The sequence below is a fragment of the Euprymna scolopes genome, chromosome 14, assembly GCF_053919585.1.
Source record: "Euprymna scolopes isolate OS-2025 chromosome 14, ASM5391958v1, whole genome shotgun sequence".
Lineage (NCBI taxonomy): Eukaryota > Metazoa > Mollusca > Cephalopoda > Sepiida > Sepiolidae > Euprymna > Euprymna scolopes.
The window spans coordinates 15490217-15505332 of NC_136495.1; the positions used below are offsets into that span (position 1 = coordinate 15490217).

The following is a 15116-nucleotide window of genomic DNA, read 5'->3' on the forward strand; positions in this document are numbered from 1 at the left end:
AACGGAAACCATATTGAGTGTCACTAAGAAGGTTGTTCCTGTTAAGGTGGTTGATTATTTCTCTATTTAATATGGATTCCAGCAACTTACTCATAACACACAGGAAATTTATTGGCCTGTACTGAGAGGGAGATGACTTATCACCTGAATTCTTAAATACAGGGCAAACTGATGAGGTCTTCCAGGGAGTCGGAAAGCACTTCTCCTTAAGGCAGCGCTTAAATAGTTTCGTAAGTATGGGAGCAAGTTCTGGTTGAAGCTTTTTTAACACTATAATTGGGATGCCATCAGGGCCAGTTGCTTTACTGGAATCTAGGTTCTTGATTAGCTTGGCGACCTCATGCACGGATATTTGTATGTTACCTAGCTTGTTCTGTGTTATAGGAGGAAATATGGGGAGTTGATGGGCTTCGTCGCATAGGGTAGAATTAGCTGCAAAGTTCTTTGCAAATAGTTTGGCCTTGTCTGACGCTGACGACCTCTGGTCCATTGATAATGGTTGGGATAGAACGCACACTTCTGTTCAGGGTCCTATTTGTTATTTGCCAAAACTGGTGGGAACCAAGCCGCTGATCAGCTACCTTGGATTTAACAGACTGGGCATATAGCTCTCTAACATTTTTTATTACTCTTTTACAGTGGTTGCTGGCAGTCCTGAAAGCAGCTTTAGTCTCAGTGCATCTATTACGTTGGTAGCTATGGAAAAAGTGATTTCTGTGTGCGATAGCAGCAGCACATTCTGGGGAGAACCATGGCTGGCTGTTAGATTTTTGTTGGAATTTTTTAGATGGTATGAATTGGTCTATGCCTACAATTAACCATTCGGTCAGATCTGATACTATAGAGGACACTTCCTTTTTAAACATGGAGTGCAGAGGTAAATCAGATATGAATGTATGGAAGCTATCCCAGTCAGCCATAGAGTATCGGTATACAGTACGGTGGAGGGGTACATCTGGGGACTTCTTACATTTCGTTTTTATCTTAACTGATATGAAGGAGTGGTCGGAGGATCCTAGAGAAGAATGAGCGGAACATGAACATAGTTCAGGGGAAGTTGAGAGAAAAAGGTCTAGGAGGCTTGCATATTGACCGGGTGTATCGGGCACATGGGTGGGTTTGTGAACAATCTGAGTGAGGTCATAAGCAATGGCAAAATCATGACAAAACCTCCCCTCATTGTCTGTCTTATTTGAATGGGTCAGCCATTCCACGTTATGGACATTGAAGTCACCACAGATGTGGATGTTAGCCGAGGGATGTGCAGACAGTATGTGGTCTATTTTCTCAGATATGCTCTTAAAGATAGTAACTCCGCTGTTGTGGGGCCGATAGAGGGCAAATATAAATGCAGTGGTGTTAGCAAGTGCAACCCTGAGGCACATATAGGGTAAATTAGGATCTTCTCTAGAGATATCCCTGCCACACGGGAAGCCATCCTTAATGTAGGCACATATTCCATGCCCATGGCGATCTTGGGGGTCAGATTTAGCATTTTTCCACCCCAAATAATGCATACCGACACTTGGATGTAAGGAGCTACTATTTGGGATCATGTCTACAGAGGACTATGTAGGGAGTTGAGCAGCAAGATATCTGTTTGCATTACTTTAAACCTTTTACATATTAGTACAATCAGGGAGGCAGGAAACTGGAAAGAATTCCAAAGTCTAGCAATCCAAAGGAAGAAGTTGTTAGACTAGAAGGCTTTCCGGCATCTAGGAACTTCAACAGTGAAGGGGTGGGATTTTGCTGCTTAATGGGTTAGCCAAGGGTATTTACATATGTGCTAGGAACTCATCAGAGCACATTCCATAAAAGTACAAGTATAGCGCAGAGATGCGACATTGCAGCAATGGACAAAGGTGGAGAGTGTGAGACCAAGAGAATGGAGATTCTTTTTTGGACCCTGTTTAAGAGAGGGAAACTAGTGGTAGATGCGCCAGCCCAGATGTGACAACAATACTCCATGTATGGGCGAACGGTTGCTTTGTAGAGGTATAGGATACTAGCAGGGGTAAGTAATTTTCTAACACAGTAGAGAGAGCTCACCTTCTTTGCAGCAGCCTTGGCAATGTCCTCAATGTATTTGTTCCAATTCCTTTTCATGTAACAGCTAAAATATTCAGATACTATATTACCACTACTGTCAGCCCCACTAAAAACGAGGAAGTAATACCGAGGCGGATATGGTATCATGACAGCAGACTCGGAATTGAGCATTAAACTATCGTATATAAGTTTGAAACAGTATATCGCACTGGATTGAGCGTTAAAAGACAGTATTATAGTACAAATAATAGAATTATAGTAATAGTTTTGACTTTAAATAGACAGATATCAAAGTTCTACGTTTTAACAGAGATGAGAACGTGATGAAAAAGGAAAGAAAAATATAAGACTTACCAGGGCTTAAATTTGGTGCGGGACAATATTTGCTCGTTCACCGGACACGTGACCCGTGTAAGGTTCGCACGAAATTCAAAATCTCGTTATCTAATTGACAACAATTTTTGTCAGTTGAAAAGATGAAAGATGAAAGCATAACTTGTCATTTTTTATAATTAAATGATTACATCGTTTTGGGATATTTAACTGTCTAATGTGAAACTTTATTTGGATCCAGATTAAAGGTATGAAAACTGTTTTTGTCTTTTTAATAATTGCGATTCGTTTGTTTTGAGTTTTTTTTTGTTATTGTTTTTATCTCGTTTTCTCGTTGAATATTTTTATTTTAAATATTTAGCGGTAAATCCGAAAATTAACGCGTGCATTTTAACATTTTTCATTGTTCTTGAATTCATCCGTTTGAACAAGAGAACAAACAAAAAAAGGTGCTAGTGCAGAGAGTGATCCGCGCTATTTTTTTTAATCAATACGATTTAGTTTAATTAAAGTTTTATATGTTTTTTTTTATTCAAGTTGAAGCATAGAATAGGTACAAAACACCCTCCCCCTCCCCATGTTAAGAATGGCTTTTTAAATAATATCGTTATTATTTACGTCCGGATCACTCTCTGCACTAGTACCAAAAAAACAATAACAAAAACGATCACATATATGTATTATTATTTCTGGCATGGAAAGTGTATTTATCTCTTCTTAGTGTTCTCATGTTATACATAGTTTATTCTGTCCTCAGTCAATGGAGAAGTACTTCTAGACTGGGGTAATTTTAATTTTGTTCTAATCAAGAGTGCCTCCTTTTGTGGGGAGCAGGATTTTCTCCACAGTAAAAACTAGGTTTGTGTCTGACTTTGCCCTCACGGGGAGGAAAAAAAAGTTATTATTATTTCTCATTATTATTATATTGGGCGGATGTTTAGGAGATTGCCCCTCCCCACCAACCTCTTAATTCCACAAGTTACATTTATTTTTGTTTTTTGGTACTAGTGCACTGTGCACTTATTGATCCGTGCTGATAATAACGGTATTATTTAGAAAGCCATTCTTAACATGGGGAGGGTATTTTGTACCTATTCTGTACTTTAATCTTACAATTTTATAAAAACATATCATAAAACTTGAATTAAACTTGAAAATACTATTTAAAAAAGAAAAAATAGCGCGGATCAATAAGTGCACTAGCACCCTTTTTTTTCTTTAACGTTAGTCTAATGATCATAAAGCAGGTGCTCAATTTAGTAGAACGTTATAATTGAAAACTGATCCCCGACAATATAAGTCATAAATTTAAAAAAAATTTTCAAAAGTTTATCTGAAAATTAAGTTTGTAAAAAGAGAAAAAGTGGAATTTAGAGGGGGGGGGGGGCAATTTCCTAAACGTCCGCCAATTTTCGTGTTGCATCATTGATAATAATGTCTCCTCGTAGTAATTTTCGTATATTTCAAGAGAATGAAAGTAAATGTTTTAATTGAACCATTTTGACTGGAAATAAAACAACGGTCATTTAACTGACCATCCCAAAACAAACAAGCGAAAGTGGCCGTTAGCTTTCTCGTGAAAACCAAAACAATTTTTTTTATTATTATTATTATTTAATGGAAATTCGCAAAATAATTCCATTTTTTTTTTTTTTTTTTTTTTTTTTAACCATTAATCGGATTTGGGGAAATCTTTTAAGGCTAAAATGGTTTCAATTAAAAACAGTGGATAATTTTGGTGGTGGTTACTGCTGTCTGTGGGGATCATTTTTTGGTTGACATGTGTTTGGTGTTATTATTCTGTTGACGAATGACAAGTTTAAAGCAACTCATTATTTTTGTACTTATGCAGAATACGGACCGTGCTGAAATAATAATGTTAATATTTTAGGGTCAAAATGCGCTAGAGGACCAACTAAATACTTTTAAAAAGTTGATTATTAGAGGTATTCGGATCTGTTTTGAACAATATCATATTTAAAAATTACCGTCGACAAGTAGTTTTCATGATATTCCTATTTACGTGGCTCCCCGCAAGGGAAGAGTTAGACACAAGGTCGTTTTTTTAATGTGGTGCAAAATCCAGCTCCCCCAAAAGGGGCACTTTGGATAGAAAAATAAATTAAATTGTCTCAGTCATGAAGGATTTCTTCTTCACTGACCGAGGACAGAAAAGGCGAAGTGTGTAGCACTGTAGCAATAGCATCAGAACAGATACTACACTGTGATCTTGGCTCGAAGGTCAAGGATCTCACTATTCCCTTTTGTTTTTAGTGGACATGATTTTTTTTTTTGCGCGCACACGCATCAGATTGTGACCAATTTATTAAATCGGGTAATATCGCTAAATAGTGTTTGCGGATGATCGTAGAAAAATAAAGCATTCAAAATGTTGCTTATCTTATTGGTGGTTCTACATTATTGAGACGAGATTTTGTAGTCGATAAATGAGTTTTCAGATAAAAAACAATGGTTTCAACCGATTTTTTTTTTTTTCAATTATAATAAGTTATAATGTTAACTTTCAAATTATGCAGTCGAAATTACCTGAATAAAAACCACTTTAATCGTGTTAGCAAGTGAAAAATTGGGTACTTCTACAGAATTGGAACGAGATTTTCGAAAATCATAAAACTGAATTTCACACGAAAACAATGGTATCTACATATTCCTCGTATTTTTAAGATTAATATATCCAAAAAATTACGAAAATCGATAAGGCAGAAAAAATTTAATTAAAGAAAATAAAAAATAGAATTTGATGAAAACGGTCGAAAAACACAGAGTTCAACAGGGAGGTAATTTTCCGTTCGAATTAAACAAAGATGGCGACAATTTTTGGTAATTGTTTAGTTTAATCAACACATTAAAAAAATAAAAATATTGAAAAAAAAAAAAAAAATGAAAATGAAAAAAAAAGGTAAATTTTTAGATTAGGTCAAGGTCCACCTTCACAATTTTCTTTTAAATGACGACTTGATAGGTTTTCCACTATGCTAAATACGGAAATCGCATTGAAATTTTGCAGAAATAAGTAGTTATCGAGATATAAAACGTTGTATTATACATTGTATTTAGATGAGTAGACACACCTTCCTATGAGCAGACAGGGGAAAGGAACTAGTAGGCGAGTGAAGGTGCAGGCCTCTACTGAGCAGTAGGTCCAATAGTCTTGAGAGGAGGGACTCGACGATCTTCAGGTTATCAATTCCTTCCGGCTCCTAAGAATGCGCTGCTTTCTTTTCCACAACATGAGTAGCGACGACCAAATTTCTGATGTTAACTGATGACTAGATTCCACTTAAGCTTTAACAAAATGGTATGTCCCATTCCAATATATGTATTGTTATGTAGAATATTTACAAGATGACCACAGCTTCATTTGGTCCAACAGATATCCCGCTCCCCCCAAGTTCATATTAAATTTGGGAAAATGACGTGAAAAAGAATGCGCTGCTGGTTACACTCTGGAACAATAGAAAGGGGTGTGAGTAATTAATATGAAGGGTACAAGTACAATACTATCTATCTCCCTCACCCACGGCGAGTTTTTTGCGGGCATGACAAAAAATTCTGAAGAAAATCTGTTTCAACTATTTACACTGTACAAGTATCAGTGAATTTTACTAGTGCTGGGAGCGCCGGCTGTGCGACCTGTTGCCTGGTTGAGTCTCAGCGATACCGGGGGCATTGTGCGATGCCAGTCGGCGTAAAGCCATGGGAGGCTTCTTGGGGGTTGTGTGTATGGCAGGTATATGAAGCTGTGGAGAGGCCGTATGCGTGGCGTCTACATTCTGCATGGGAAGACCAATATGTGTTGATTCTGCTGTATGTGCAGGGTCTCCAGCTGTCGGTGTGGCTGTGTCTACGGCTCTCTCAGGCGATGAGCCAGGGCTTGCGGGCGCGCCAAGGCACTTATCTTCCTCACCTGATGCTGATTCAGGGTTCCTTGCTGGAACGTTAATGGTAGGTTTTCCTAATCCGTTTGAGACAGCATCCCTGATGATGAGTTAGAATAGCTTTCAAGCCCAGATGAACCTGGGAACATACGAGGCATGAAAGCTATTCTAACTATTATTATAGCAGTTGGATATTTTTACGTGCTCAATGCAACAAACTGCCAATGTCCAGAGAATATGTTCAACTGTGGAGATAGCAAATGTACATGCATTCAACAAAATTGGGTTTGCGATGAAGATCAGGATTGTGTGAATAAAAATGATGAAAGATACTGCAAGTGTAACCAGCAGTGCATAGATGAGTAGACACACCTTCCCATGAGCAGACAGGGGAAAGGAACTAGTAGGCGAGTGAAGGTGCAGGCCTCTACTGAGCAGTAGGTCTAATAGTCTTGAGAGGAGGGACTCGACGATCTTCAGGTTACCAATTCCTTCCGGCTCCTAAGAATGCGCTGCTGGTTACACTCTGGAACAATAGAAAGGGGTGTGAGTAATTAATATGAGGGGTACAAGTACAATACTATCTAGTATTCTTTGGCGGCCATCTTTTTTATGCACATGCACGCGCGCCATAAACAAATGTACGCGCGTGACAAAGATGGTCGTTAAAGAATGCAATGTATAAAACAACTTTTTATATCTCGATAACTACTTATTTCTGCAAAATTTCAATGCGATTTCCGTATTCAGCATAGTGGAAAACCTAAAGAGTCGCCATTTAAAAGAAAATTGTGGAGGTGGACCTAATCTAAAAAAATTGTGGAGGTGGAGGTGGACCTAATCTAAAAAAATTGTGGAGGTGGAGGTGGAGGTGGACTTAATCTAAAAAAATACCGAAAAAAATTATTGCACATATCCGTTATGGAATTAAGTTCTCATAAAAACATTTTACTTAATTTGATCAAGCAAAATTAAAGTTTAATGAGATCGATCATATTCCGGCCTATTTCGGAAACGAGGAGGATAGTGGGGGTGGGCTCCAAGGGAGATAACTCCATTACTGCTTAAAGTTTGTCAAAATCGGACGAGATTATTTTGAAACCTGGACAGAAAAAATAGTTAGATAATATTTTTTCACTTATTTTAAAGTTTCTCCTTTTTTAACCCCTTTTTTTTTTGTCCATTATTAATCCCTTTTTTCATTTAAATGAACCCCCCTCCTTGTCCGCGAAATAGGCAAGATGGCTGGGATACGATCGATCTCATTAAAATTTGATTTTCCTCTGTAAAAAATAAATAAGTAAATAAAAATAAATAAATGAATCCGGTGTTGCCCGGGTGGAGAGAGCTGCTACACTATGGATAATATTCATAATATAGCAGTTCTTTTTCAAACAAGGCATATCGCCACTCATCATCACCATATTGTATGAATCTAAAGATTCTATTGTTAGCATTAGTTTACCCGATATTTTTCTAGTCAGAATTCTTTCTAGAAAGACATCAGATAACTATGAGAATGACCACGAAGATTGCCAACATCCCAAGTCAAAGTGATTTTTTTGTGGAACAAACTTGATCAGATCCACAAATGTAGTGATCAGATCCTGGTACTGCTTCTAGCATTTTTCTGAAAGTTGTCTGGCCGCAAAAACCATATGCACAGTGCTTCTTCCTGCATAACAACCACCTTGATTCTCGGGTAATTGACCTTGCTCCATGTGTACTATCAGACGATTAAGTAGGAGTCTGGCTAATATTTTTCCAGCAATACAAAGAACGGAGATACCTCTGTGATTGTCACAACACTGTTGCCTTTTTGCTTGTCTAAATCGTTAATAGAATCATCCTTGAATTTCTGTAGCAGTATCCCCCCACCCTCCACTTCCAGCAGGATGTGAAAAGCTCAAACAGCTTTTTTGTGATGATGGGTCCACCTGCCTTGTATGCTGGAATTTCATCAGACCCTGGAGCTTTTCCACAAGATAACTTTAATGGCCTTTTCTAGTTTGGAAGCTGTGGATCATCAAGATACATGTTGGTCTCTGCTTGAGGAAGACAGGATATAGCCTCATCATTTTTTTTTTTTTTTTACATAGGAGTCACCACTTATCAAGTCCCTGAGGCCACTCAAGAATAAGGGTTATTGAATGTACAGTAATCGATGGCATAATATCGTATTAGTTGTTAGTTGTGAAAATTTGGTAGATTGGATTACTTAAGAGGGCGATTCATCAAGAATTTGTTTATGTCGGACTTGAAGACAACCAATGTGTTGTCAGCTGGGAAACAGGCGAATGGAAGAGAGTTCCACAGGCGTGCAGTTCTAAGAAGGAAGCATTGTTCATGGGATCTACGTTTTGATTTGATGGCCTGTTGAGAACAGAGTTGAAGTGTTTAGCCTATCTGTTCATGATTGGTGAGAAGCGTAGAGCCATCAGCACTAAGTAGAGATGTTCATGAGGCCTGCATTTCTTAAAATGCTTTCAGAGCATCATAAAAGTGTTTTGAGTTCTGCATATCAGGAAACTTCTGTATTTCAGTAGTTTTTTTTTTCTTCATCCAGTTGTCCATCATGACATGGATCTTGGTTGGTAAAGGAAGCTTTTCTTTTTAAAACTGATTCGGATTCCTGTTGCTAGATGGCATACAATTTGTTCTTTTTCTACATGAGATCACCGATCTTCTCATCAAATCAGTCCTGGTGTTTCTTGGTAATTTGCCAGAGTACTTGGAGTGTGGCAGCAAGCACCATTTCTTTGAAGTTATTTTCTATGTTGAGGGTGTTGAGCTGGAGGTCAGCAAGCTTGTTTTCTAATTCAGAGCTAAGGTGGCTGGCAGTGTCATTGATCTGAAGTTTTCTGATAGTGAGACGTTTAACTACTTTCTTTCCCTGTGGATGACATCTTGGCTGGACGTGGATGTGAGCGTGGCAGATGAGCATTTAGCACCATGCATCGCCTTGCTGATCAGCATATCACGTTTGTCTGCATTTCTGGTGATGATATAATCGATGAGGTGCCAGTGTTTGGATTTCTGGTGCACCCATGTTGTTTTGTATTGTATTGTGTTTGATGATGTTTGTGTGTGGCACAGATATGGAGAAGCAGCAACCATGACTGTTGCTTTTCCCTGATGTCATTTCTACCAAGTATACTATCTCAGGTGTGCTAGCATGTACCAACTCTAACGTTGATGTCGTCGAGAATGAACGGTTTTTCTCCTTTTGGGACAATTGAGATTAGAATATTCAGTTCCTTGTTGAACTTGTCTTTAGCTTCATCTGGATTTGTTATTGTTGGCACGTATGCACTTATCAGTGTGCTCTGCCTCTTTCCAGTCGGTCGGTATGTACATAGTCATAAGGTGGTCGTTAAAACCCTTTGGGAGACCTGAGGTTCTGGAGCAACTTACTCTTTATATAAAAATATTACAAATACACATCATCATTATCATATTGTATGAATCCAAAGATTGTATTGTTGGCATTGGTTTCCCCGATATTTTACTAGTCAAAAATCTTTCTAGAAAGACATCAGGATTACAGGAGAGACCACTCTGCCAACATCTTATGTGAAAGTGATTTTTGTGGAACAAACTACATACGAACTTGGAACACCAGGGTCGTCAGTCAGTGTTGTTAACCACTAGATCATTGTCATCTCCCGAATATACAGTAATACCATGAGATACAGATTGAATTCCATAACTGCCGACGTATCTAAAAAAAATCGTATGTTAAAATAATCATTCCCATTTAATTTAAAGAAACAGAATTAATCTGTTCCAAGGATAAGAAATGTATCCAAAAACAAACTCAAATTACATTCAACAATCACTAAAGAATGATAAATACAACAGTAATGAAACGGAAATTGATATATTATAATGAATGTTAATAAAAACAATTAAAAATAGAATCGTACTCACTGCCTAGACAAATGGTAGCTGTTAAAGTTGGAGGTATCAAGCTTGGTAGAGTTATGTCCCTTGTCTCGAGTGGCTATTCAATATGGCATCCAGCTAACAGTAACACCTGTTTATGCTACGTCGAGGGAAGTACTAAGCAAACTAACATTGTTAGCAGAGCGTATTCTTTTGTGTGACAGATATCATATCTGTTCAACTTGCATTGAAACACAATTGAAAGAAAGATGGCATCATTTACAAAACAGCCATCTATTTTGCAGAATGAAGAAATGTACACCGAGTGGAAACAAGACATAACTATATAGTCTATCTTCATGGATTTGCATAAGGAAAAAAAGAGCCCAGCAGTATTTTTGTTATTGACACAAAACATACAAGAATGTGTTCGACACTTAGAGATCACAGATATTGGCTGAACTGATGGATTAAAAATAATTATGAACAATTTGGACGAGATATATCTAAGGGATGAAAACATGATGCTATACATGTCAAGGAATTTTACTCTTACAAAAGAACTGCTGGAATAAACATAAACGACATTTTGGTGCATTATGAATTCTTGTACTAGAAATTATGTAAATTTGAAATTTCTCTGCCAGAAGGAGTCCAAACGTCTTTTGTTTTAAATGCAGCAACTGTATCGGGAGAAAACAAAAAAATTAGCGAGAGCAACATGTGGGAGTTTAACTTGCACAGCAGTGAAGGATAATTTCAAAAAGTGTTTTCTGATATTTCCTCATTGGAATGCAAAACCATTCCTGCTGTCAAGGAAGAAATTGAAACTGTAAATAAGTAAAAGGGAACAAAAATTCTATCAAAGAAACAAAACAAATTCAACGAACAGACAAGGTAGGACAATATGTTGTTGGTTCTGTTAGGCATTTTGCCAGAGACTGTACTGGTTTTAGTCCTAGAAATATTAACACTTTTGTGGATTCAAACCATGTACACCTCTCATTAATTAATTCCGAGTCCTGTTATCGAACATTGATAAATGATTCTAATATAAAAATGTCCAATCTTGTAAAAGAGACACTGAGTATGACAGTGTTGGATTCTGCCTCTTTTAGAACTGTTATTGGAGAACTTTGGTTTAATGTACTTTTTGGCACATTAAATGACGGAGATAAGCAGTTAGTGAAGACTTTTAAATCATACATGACAATTTGTTTTGGTGATGGAGAAGAGGTAAAAGCAATTAAAGCAGTTAAATTTCTGGTAACTATAGGAGGCATAAAGGGTATCGGGGCTTACATAGAGGCTGACATTATCAAAAATGATTTCTTCTTGTTACTAAGTCATAAATCAATGAAAACTGCTGGCATGATACTAGATTTTAAAAGTGGAAGCTGTAAGATTTTAGGCAGATATGTGAAATTGCAAAAGACAACTTCTGGATATTATAGTTTTCCATTGATGAATAAGCTTTGCAGGCTGAAAAGTCACCAAACTTTGTGTTACATTGTGAAGCTTTAAAAAAAGTGCTCTAGAGTGGAGAAAAAAGAACGAAGGCTGAGAAATTACATAAACAGTTTACTCATGCATCAGAGAAATTGGTATCGTTGGTGAGAGGCAGTAGAGCCTTTCATGATAAGGAGTTTCTGGCTCTTATTAATGATGTTTGTTTAAGGCTTAGAAGATCCTCCTCTTCGTCTGGTGGTGGAATTGGCTTTTGGAAATCAGTTTAATGACACTATATGTATGGAATTAAAAAGAATTCAGACATAACCAATGCTGGATTTTACACCTAATTAACACATCCTCTAGGTACTCTGCTGCCAGGCTGATTAAAACTAAGAAGAGTGAAGAAATTATTTGCAACATATTTTTAATGTGGATAGCATATTTTGGAGTTTTGAAATGCTTCTTGAGTGATAATGGAGGAGAATTGAAACCTGAATTTAATAACAATTGAAACTTGCACTACAGCGGCTGAAAGTCCATTCAGTAATGTCACTGTGGAACGGCACAATCTAATATTGGAAAATGAGAAATGTGAACCAGAAATAGCTTTGGCTTGGGCTTTTAGTGCCAAAAATGCTCTTCAGAGTTATATGGACACAGCCCAAAAGAGCTTGTTTTTGGATCCAATATAAATACGCTGTCAGTTTTAATAGACTAGTTACCCACATTAGATGCTTCAACAACCAATGATTAGAATAAATTTAAATGCCTTACATTCTGCGAGGAAAAGGTTCATGGAGGCTGAATCAAGTGAAAAAAATTTGGAGATCATTGTGATTTAATATATTATGTGGATGAACGATTTGTGACATGGACAACGTTTATTATAGAAGACAAAACTGTAAAGGATGGCGTGGCCCTGCCAAAGGTTAGGGTAAAGAGGGCCAATGTGTATTGATTCAACATGGAGGAGCATTCTACAGGATGCATCCATGTCACTTGAAGGTAAACAAGGATCTTGGAAGGCCAAGGAATAAAGAAAACGCAATTCCCTTAAATGAGATGAATGAAGCTTGGTAAGAGGAAGTTGAAGATCGACATTATGAAAATTCTAATTGTAACAGGGAGAAACTGAAAGACAATACTACAAAGCCAAGTAAAGGGAAAATAGTGGAATATAAAATTCTTGGAAATAATGAGTGGCAAAAAGGAAATATTATGAGTACACAACCAAAATCGACTGGAAATTATGGCCATTGGTGGAATTTAGACTCGGCTGCAGAAAATAAATGTCTGGTGTGTATCAATTGGGATAAGGTTGCTCAGTGGCAAGAACTTCCCCAAATAAAAGGAGATCATGAGGAACATGTTTTCCTCACAACTGAAAAAGAACAAGCAAAAGATGTGATTGATACAAAGAAGAAATAAATAAAAAACATGAAAACTCATGAAGTGTATGAATGTGTCCCTAACATAGATCTCAAATGCATATCAACAAGCTGGGTGATAACAGAGAAAGTTAAGGATAACAAAAAGATAACAAGGGCTCGTCTTGTAGCACGTGGCTATGAACAAAATTCATATAACCTAAAAACAAACTATCCAACATGCAGCTGTGAAGCTATGTGTCTTGTAATGTTAACAGCCTCCATTAAGAATTGGTAAGAGGACACCCTTGATTTCACCTCAGCATTTTTGCAAGATGATATGCTAGAGAGAGAAGTATTTCTCACACCACCATCTGAGGCGTGTCCAGAGTCACAAGTGTGGAAACTGAAAAGATGTATTTATGGATTGGATGATGTGCCCCATTCATGGTACAAGAAAGTTACTCAGGAATTAACTAAACTAAAAGGAATGGTAATTGCATATGACAATGTACTGTTTCTTTGGCATGATTTATCCGAAAACTTGATGGGTAGTCTGGCAATACATGTAAATAACTTTATATTTTGTGGAAATGATTATTTTTTTTTTTTTTTTAAAACTTTATATTTTGTGGAAATGATTATTTTTTTTTTTTTTAAAAACTTTATATTTTGTGGAAATGATTATTTTTTTTTTTTTAAAAAAACTTTATATTTTGTGGAAATGATTATTTTTTTTTAAAAAAATATGATTTCAGAATTACAGAAAATATTCAAAGTTGAAATGCATAAAAATGGAACCTTCAGATTTCTGGTTTTGTGCGTCAGACAAATGGAAGACGGGATCATTATAAACCAAAACAATTATGTGTCATCAATTTCTCCAATAGATATAAAGAAAGGAAGATTCTTAAAGAAAAATGATGAACTGAGTGAAGAGAAGAAGACAGATTTAAAAAGACAAACAGCTCAAATGATGTAGGTATCTACCCAGACTCAACCTGATGTACCATTTTATGTGTGTAGGATGAGTAATACCCGGAAAATCACCTAAAGTGAAGTTAGTTTTTGAAGCCAACAAGTCATTATTAAAGCTTAAATTAAAGACAGGTTCCATATCCTTCCCACAGGTGGGAAACCCTTCAGATTTGAGTGTGGTTTGCTATTCTGATGCTATTTATACCAGCTTGGAAGATGGTCACAGGGTGGATTTATCATCTTTGTTTATGGTAAGATGAATAGACTGGCTCCTATATGCTAGTCATCAAAAAAAACTTTTACAGTGACAAAGAGCCTATTGGCGTCCGAAACTTTTGCACTCAGTGGAGCTGCTGATGCAGGTGTATTGATAGTTGTCATGCTGCAAGAAATCTTCAGACTACCCAAATTGCCTGAAGTACTTTGCAAAAGTGGAACGCATCTTTGGTAGAGACCTTGAAATCATCAAATCTTGTAAGTGACAGACGTATGAGAGTTGATGTGGCCAGAGTAAAGAAAATGTTGGTAAAGGAAGAAATCCAAATTGAATGGATCAAGGGACAGGAACTGGTCGCAGACTGTTTGATGAAGATGGGGGCCTTTACTGAAATTTTAAGAGACTTGTTGTGTGAATAAGCCGGTTTTTTTTGGGGGGGGGGGACTTTGACTTGCACTTGACACCAATGTTAAAGTTGGAGTTATCGAACTTGGTGGCCTTCTTCTATATACTTAGTTATGTCCCTTGTCTTGAGTAGATATTCAATATGGCATCCAACCAACAGTAACACATGCTTATCCCACGTCGTGGGAAGTACTAAGTCAACTAACAGTAGGGTATGGGTTGCGTGCAAGGAGTGGGGGAGATAGAAGCCAGACTATCATGCACACAATATGTTAACTAAAGAGGGGCGAGATTATACACAATTAAAAATATTGAATGAACTTGTTAAATGCTTAATATTTAAGTTTTAATGTAATAGAAAAGATAAATAAATAAAAGGTGGACAGGGATGAGCTAGAATAGGAGGAGGTAGGGAAAGAGGGCCGAAATAGCGTATGATACACACATGAACACACATTTTTTCTTGCTTTGTATTTTTTGTTTTTTTGCTTTTTGCCTTATAATTTTTTGGCATCACACGATTTTTTA

General features: G+C 37.0%; 1 protein-coding gene across 1 annotated transcript in view; it reads left to right on the forward strand.

Moving 5' to 3' along the window:
* The first annotated feature begins 2442 nt into the window (after positions 1-2442).
* Positions 2443-15116, forward strand: part of LOC145292867 (serine/threonine-protein kinase greatwall-like) — a 93793-nt gene continuing 81119 nt past the window's right edge. Inside the window, exon 1 of the mRNA XM_080138975.1 lies at positions 2443-2633. The gene's annotated coding sequence lies outside the window, so the exon portion shown is untranslated. The remainder of the gene's footprint in view (positions 2634-15116) is intronic.